This window comes from Podarcis tiliguerta (assembly GCF_965153285.1).
Source record: "Podarcis tiliguerta genome assembly, chromosome: 2".
NCBI classification, from domain to species: domain Eukaryota; kingdom Metazoa; phylum Chordata; class Lepidosauria; order Squamata; family Lacertidae; genus Podarcis; species Podarcis tiliguerta.
Window position 1 is genome coordinate 94782742 of NC_139535.1, and position 7984 is coordinate 94790725.

The window sequence follows — 7984 nt, forward strand, 5'->3', positions numbered from 1 at the left end:
CTATACTCCCTCATCACAGCGATGACTGTGGGTCCTAGCTTCCGTGACAGGAGTCTTTGCATCATTTGCTGCAAGCATTGCAATAAGCAGGGGATACAGAGGCAAAGAAGCAAAAGGATTAATAGCGGTCCTGCTAATAATACTATAACATTCCTGAGCCAACTGCCATCAGGGAGCCAGGAATACATCCAACCCCATGCATCACTCCCTGTGGCTTTCAGCGGGTTTGCAGCTATCATTGTTTCCATGTGGTTGATGGTGGCTGAAATATTTGCTGACTGGTCTGAAATGTACATGCAGCAATGGGAATGAATTAAGGCACAAACTCCGCCCTTAGAGGCAAGGACTACATCCAAAGCGTAACGATTTTGAAGGACTACCTCCCTTATCTCTGACATTTCCTTATTAATTGCTTTTAAGGCCGAGATGGTGGAGTTAAACAAAGCCTCGGTCCAGTTTGCCAATCTATGCAGATCCCGGTAATTCATGGCTACACCCAAAGGGGGTAGAAGGGACCTAGAGATGGCTGTGCCGGTATACTGGTTAATAGGTGATTTCGCGTCCCTTTTGTTACGCAGACGGACTGTTGGGAGCTTATCCATCTTATACACCAGGGGTACGACTACTCCTAAAGTACAGGTTCCAGAAAAGGCAGAGGGGATTTCTTTGTAGGCTCTTGTGCCGCAGAGCAACCACAAATCAGACTGGAGCAGGCAGTTAGATCTGCTGCGCGCCGTCATCCAGGTAAACCAAGTATAAAAATCGACACACATAGCATCATAAATGGAAGTACCTTTTTGGAAGCAGGAGGATCCGTTAATATACTCATAAGTCCAATTGCAATATGGATAGTGACCTAAAAAAATTGCTACTGTTATGATTGAAACGGAGACAACGAGGTGCCTGTTCCATGAGTGACAGAAACACTGGGGGTGAATAGGTGCGACCATCTGACATAAGATTACTAATTCTAAATGACTCATTTATTGGAATACTATGCAGTAGTATGCCAGGCTTCTTAAATTGTGGAGGGATATGCATACAAACCCAGCATTCAGAAAGATTAAGCATAGAAGAGAAACGATCTATATCTCTAACATAGGTATTATTACTCCAAATCTGATGATAGGGCTCTGACCGGCCGGTTTTCCGTATATGTGAGTCATCTCCCAGACCCAACCCAAGTAGGGCTAGTACCAGAAGGGTCAAGGGGATGGGGGCTGGTTGTTCCCTCCCACAAAATCGGTGACGCTCATGCCAGCAAAAGAAAACACACATCCATATGACAAGAGCGGTTGAGATAACCCCTATCCACCAACCCCAATCCTTCCATGGTTCCTCCCACCAATATTCAGGGGGTGTGCTCATTGTTGAAGAGCTCACTGATATTTGTGCCCGACTATCTGTTGAGCCTCAAGGATGAGAGTCCACTGGTGAGCTGATGCTCCCACTACGTGGGTCAACTTTTCTGCTAACCCTGATGGGTGGATTGAACCACTTGTTTAGCAATATCAATGCACACCTGGTTAAGGCTCCCACCCCTGCAATACTTGCATTAAGATAGGTTCCGTCCCATCTATCGCCTGCATTAAGAGTAGGACCTGGTCTATCAAATGAGGTTGGTACAGTGCTTTACCTCCCATATAACAGTTGACTACCCTCCCACAACAGCAAAAGCGGTCCAGAACTCGATAGAGTTCGAGCGTCTCTGCAACTTCCCGTATGAGCACTATCCACGCATGCCGGACAGTGGTGTGGGAGAGGAGCCACAACGGGGCAGTGGGGTGTTTTAAGACGGCAATCTCATCAAATCCCAGTTTCCAATAGCCATAGAGCACACCATCTCTTACCACCGGTAAGACGAACCAGTCGTAGCAAAGTCCATCAGGCCAATAAATGCGGTATGGCTCAGTGGGGTCAGGGCTGTGGGACATAAAGCAGATAACAAAAAGAAAAGAGAAAGTCCCTATGGAAATATTAAATGTCCTGGTGAGCTTCCTGGGTTAGTCCTGGCACGGAGTTGGGGACGCTGCCCGCGGGCGCCCCTCCCATCCAATTCTTCAGCTGTGCGTTGAGATATCAGCTTCCGGTGTGATATCAGCAGAGCGGTCGTCTGCCAGGCGTCTGGAGATGGTCAGCTGGAGGGGGTCTTGTGAATTGGGGATCACTGTCCAGTCAGTTATTGCCCTTTTCACACGAGTATGGTGGACCCAAGGGGTGATGCCTACAACCTTCACGGCAGTGGGTGTGGGAAGTAACACGGTGTAAGGTCCCTTCCAGCAGGGCTGAAGCGGAGTCTGGGACCAGTCTTTCACCCACATTTCGTCACCAGGTTCAAAGTGGTGCAGGGCTCGACTAAAACACAGGGAGTGCGAGCCTGGGTCCACCTATTGAGGGAAGGAAAACTCGAGAGAGAGACTGAACATACTGGTCTATTTGTGTACAGCTATGGGGTTAGCAAAGGGTTTGGGTTTCAGAATTACGGGCGGTACATTTTTAGCCATTCCTGGAGGATTATCTTCTGCCCATACAGCTGGATTTACTTGCTCTAAAATGCAGGTGGGAATAGGCCCCTCCTCTTCTTGTACCATCATGAGGCACCAATATTCCCTCAGCGGGGCTTCCATCACTAATTCCCCGGGGGGCATTGTGGCCTATATGCTTCTTTCAGTCTTTCAAGGAAGACGCCGGGCGGCTGCACAACTTCAGCAATTTTGGCCATATTGATAGGACGCTTGGCCGCCCTCTTCATGCCCTCTATTACTGTTCTATGGTAAGTCTCCATAGCATTTATTCCACCAGGGTCATTATAGTCCCAATTGGGAGTCCTCCTGGGGTAAATATTTTCTATCTCTACCTCCTATCTGTTCTGGGATCTCAAGTAATCCCTAGCTCCTGTGTGTACCTTCCTGACTTCCTCTGTAGTCAGGAGGGAATCTAGCAGAAGCTGTATATCATCATAGGTGGGCTTGTAGGTTTTAAAGATCCCTTCAAATAACCTAATTATCTTTGCAGGGTCCTCTTCAAAGGCGGGGTTGTGTGGCACGCTCTCAGCCAAGGGGGATTTTTGTCAACATTTGTCTACCAGGTTGAAATATATGGCACCTGGTCAGGGTGAACTTTAATAATGTTCTGCCATAAGGGGTTTGTTAGGTTTTCACCAAAGGTTCCTTTGGAAGGCGATCCAGTCCCTTGGGTGGGCCAGTCTACTTTGCAAAGGGTTCTTAATCTTTCTTTCTTCAATTTAAAACCCCAATCATCATCCTTTGTGGCGGCTTTCCATTTGTTCAGAAAACATTGCAAAGGGGTGCATTTATTACCGCCTGACTCCATTTTATAAGATACTCCGCACCTAATCCAGCAATCACACACACTCCAATCTCCACGTCCTGTCAGTGGCCCAGACGAGCTCGCGCTGCTGGGAACCGCACTTCAAGGACCACACATCGCTTGGCCGATGGCTCTGAGCCCCAGCCTCTCATCCACTCATCTACATGCACTGGAGTATCTTCACTCAACACACACCTCCCCTCCCCTGTTTCCCCCTTCCCTTTCCTTCCCTTTCCTTCCCTTTCCTTCCCTACCTAGCTGACGGCACCTTATTGCCACGGCCAGCCGGGGGTGATCAAGCCCCATTATTCCTAAGCTCCAATACCACTTCCCGGAGCTTACCTTAACTTCAGAAGTCACCCACGTCCCTTCGGCCGTCTCCTTTCTCCCGCGACCAGGTGTCTCCACTCAGGAGCGGTGCGGCTGGCTCCCCCCACGAACAGGCAGGGTGTGCACTGGAACCCCAACACCGGTCCAAGCTGTTCACCTGGTCGAGCCTGGCTCTTCCCGGCCCCCTTGGGGTGGGGCAATTCCCGGCCAATGCACCAAGCTGTAGGCTTATGCCCTTTACTTTGCCAGAGAATTGCTTACCCGCGTCCCCAGGACCGAGAAGAGAATAAAAAATTCCAGGAAAGTTTCTTCTTTGGAGAAAAGAGTTTTATTGCAAATCTGTGCACAGAGACAGTCAGCAGAATATAGTTTCTGAAATCTGACTGTGCAGCAATACGCATCTGCAAGCCTTCTTATACTTTAGAGTATTTACCCACCTCCCAGACCTCCCCCCAAAACTTCCCCAATCAGCTGGCAAGTTTCCAACTTATTCCTTATATGGCACATCTATATTTGCTGGCTAAGGCTGCTAGCTAAGCACTTCTTCTGCTGGTTAAGCATTTTCTCTGCTCAGTAAGCACCCCCTCCCACCTCCTTGTACACGTGTATTCTTTTGCTAGCTAAGCATTCCCTTCGTATCTCTTCTTATCTTGCATTACTTAAAGCAGAAGTAAAGCAGGAAACATCTTGCTAGTGGTTTTTAGTTGACAGCAGTTTTTGGCTAGGCAGGAAACGACCTTCTGACCTGTAACTAACATCAGCAGTTTCAGATAGCTGGTTAGACAGGAAACGGCCTCCTGACCTGTCTGATTTAGACTTTGCAAATAACTGCATTTTTGGGTTTGAGCTTGTGTAACCATCCTAGCAGAGTGCCGGAATTTACTATGTGTAGATAATATTAATGATTAACCGTTCCCCTCTCCCTTCAGTACCAGATCAGACCATTTGCCCATTTGGCACAATATTGTCGGCACTGACCGGCAACAGCTTTCTAGGGTTTTAGACAGGAGTTTTCTGCAGCCCTGCCTGGAAATGCTGCAGTATGAATCTAGGAACTTTTGGGTTGTTTTTTTTAAAAGTTATTATTTGATACTTATTCAAAGATGCACAAAAATAATACACATTACAAAATACCTTTTTATAATACACTGAGATAAAACAGCTGCAGTGGAACCTCGGTTTATGAGCGTCTGGGAAGCCGAACATTTCAGTTTTCGTATGCCGAAAACCTGGAAGAAATTGCTTGTTTTCGAATGCGCCTTGGAAGTTGAACGGCTTCCAAGGAGCGTTTCTCCGTTTTCTCAATGGAATTTGCCAGCCATCCATTGAGCCTCGGTTGTCGAACATTTCAGAAGTCAAACGGTCTTCCGGAATGAATTACGTTTGACAACTGAGGTTCCACTGTACTTAAGTCTAAAAGAAAACAAAGTAAGAACATGGGAACTTTTGCACGTGCTTTCCCCTTGCGTTACAGCCTCTTACATATTGCGTTTACATATACAACACAACTTTAAATTTACAATATGAAACTGAATACACAACACGTAAATCACCCTTCATCTCCAGATACCGTCAGGAACTGAATGGATGAAGAGGAGTGGTTGGAGGTAGCAGCCAGGGAACCCCCAAGGCAGTGCCGTAGCTACAGGGGGAGCGCTAGGCGGTTTTTTTAATACCCCAGATGAAGCCTCCAGAGGGGCGTCATTGAGGCTCCCAGCCTGTTTGTTTGTGTACGCAAATGTGCATGGGGGTGTCTTTGACCCAGGTTAAACAAAGGCTAGTTTTGCCCCAGCCCAAGGGTAACCCCAGAGGAGGAAGTCTCAAAGCCAGGGGATTGGTGGTGGAGCACTAAGGAGAGGTCAGAGGGAGAAGAGTGGGGGGAGGAGGTGCTGGATGCTGGAGGGGCAGCAGGGTTTAGTGAGCAGGAAGAGCATGTGACAGGGAGCAGTTCAGACTCCGAGGCTGAAGCAGAGGAGGGGTTCAAGGGACTGCTGTCTCCCTCTCCTGCTGTGACAAGCTCCACAGCCCTGTCTCCAGGAACAATAACGAGGAGAGTAGAACAGAGGCTAGAGGTGTGCAGACATTGTTTGAAACTGCTTGGGAAACATCCGGGAAAAGAGGAGCCTTAGAGAGGGCAGAAGGAAGGGACCTTCAGTTCCGGCAACTGCTCCATAGGGGCAAGACCTACTGGGAAGTGTTGCTGAGACCACTAAGCCGAGCTGTTTCCTTGAATGAACTCTAGTGAAGAGTTAACTTCACTAACTACTGAGATCTGCTTCCTTTATTGCTGACCTGCGTCAGACTCCAGCCCCGACAAATGCCAGGAATAAAAAGTATGATATAAACTAACCATGCGCCCAAATACAATAAAACAATATCATGCTAAACAAACAAATGGAGGAAATGAAAACAACCAGAGCAGAATACACAATAAAGGCATGTGCACACTGCATGATACATACCCTCCAAGTGTCCCTATTTTCCAGAGACAGTCCCGGAATTACAGAAGCTGTCTCAGTTTCTGATTTGATCCCAGAATGTCTCAGTTTTCCTTCTTCCTCCCTTTCACATCTTGGAGAACAATTTAAAGTGGTGTGTGTGTGTGTGTGTCTAGGTACTGGTGCAAAAATGGAGTCCTATTTATCCTGAAAATGCTTGCACCAAATGAAGGAAATGGAAAAGCTGGCATACAAAGCCCTTATAATTTTGAAGGTGCGCCTCCTTTGTGTTCCACAAATGTTGAGTCCCCACAGAAAAGATCTGTTCTCATGTCCCCCCCCACACACACCTCCCTCAGAGGTAGAAGGGTCGGAGATGAGTAATGCAGGGTCTGGGTTGGTTCACATGGAGAGAATTTTTGTGTTTGTGGGAGGGGGTTTATTGGCTTGTTTCTGTTGTGCGTTTTGTGTTCTAATTTTGTATTTTCTATGTTGCAAACTGCCCTTCAATCTTTGGATGCAGGGCAGTATACAAATTTAATAAATAATAAAGAGAGGCAGTTGTCAATCTGGACTGAAGCAGAGGGAAGTTCTGAGGCTCAGGATACCTTACTAAGTATGAAACTTTATAAATACAACAGTTCAGAGGAGGAAAGATGCTCTTTCTTGAATCAAAGGCTGTTCAGATTCCCTTGACCTTGTTGTGCTCATTAGCTTAAAGGAAAGGGCTGTTATCACATAGGCTTGGGGTGTGTGTGTTGAAATCCTTCTCATTTTTCATTGTTTTTTTTTTGACCCACTATAAAAACAAAACAAAACAGAGAGACATAACAGAACATGTGGCAGCTTTTACATATTTTGACTTCGCTGGACGGGAGAGAAAGATATCCTATTAAGAGACGGAAACAGGCTGTGCTAGCGGAAATATCTGTGGTTTCCTTCAAGCAGAAGTGAAGGAACTCTCCACTCATCGAAAACAAAGGGCTTCCCAGCTACAGCTGGGAGGTTGATTCTGTGGACACCAGGTTCACACGTGCAGGGCAAGCTTCCTGTTTGTTCCAGCACAAAAGGGAGAAATCAATACCCTCACAGGCTACTGAAGACAATAACTGACTTCCTCTATCCAGCAGCCAGGAGGTGGAATGAAGACTCGGATTGTAAGACACTTCTAAGCTAGGATGGGTAGAGAGGAACAAGGCAAACTTGATGGAGGAGATGAGCAAATTAACAGGAAGGTACTGGGCCTTATGCGAATGAAGAAGGTCTCTCCATGCCATCTCTAGCACTGATGTATCAGGTAGGGTTGAGACAAAATTTGGAGTCCCCTTTTAACAAATGTTTGACCAGTTTCCCATTCTGGTGAATTTTGGGGGGCAATTGACCAATGACAAAAATGTTTACCTCATGAGTTGCATTATATCTGCAGTCCCCAATAGTATGGTGAGTGCAGTCTGTTCTCCTAGGTTTCATGTGGGCAGGGCCGTCTTACCCATAGGGGCTAGGGGTGCGGGGCACCCAGGCGCTGGGCTCTCAGGGGCACCAGGCTGAGAGTTCGGGGCCCGAGAGTTCAGTCTGGGGAAGAGCCCGCCCGTTGGTTGGAGCACCGCAGTGGGCTCTTCTGCTCTGCACCGCGACTTTGGGAGCGACCGAGCCAGTGAGACGCTGAGGCGGCTTGCCGGTTACACCCTCCTGCGTGCCTGGGACTGGGCAACTGGGGGGGGCACCGGGCAGATCTTTGCCCCCTGGTGCCGCATATGCTTAAGACAGCCCAGCATGTGGGTGGCTGACCTGCTTCCTCCCACCTTCACAAAGCCTCTAGCGAATTTCCCCCTTTCACCTTCTCTCTTCCCCGTGGCTAAGGAAAGTTGTCTTGGGCCTTACCCTAC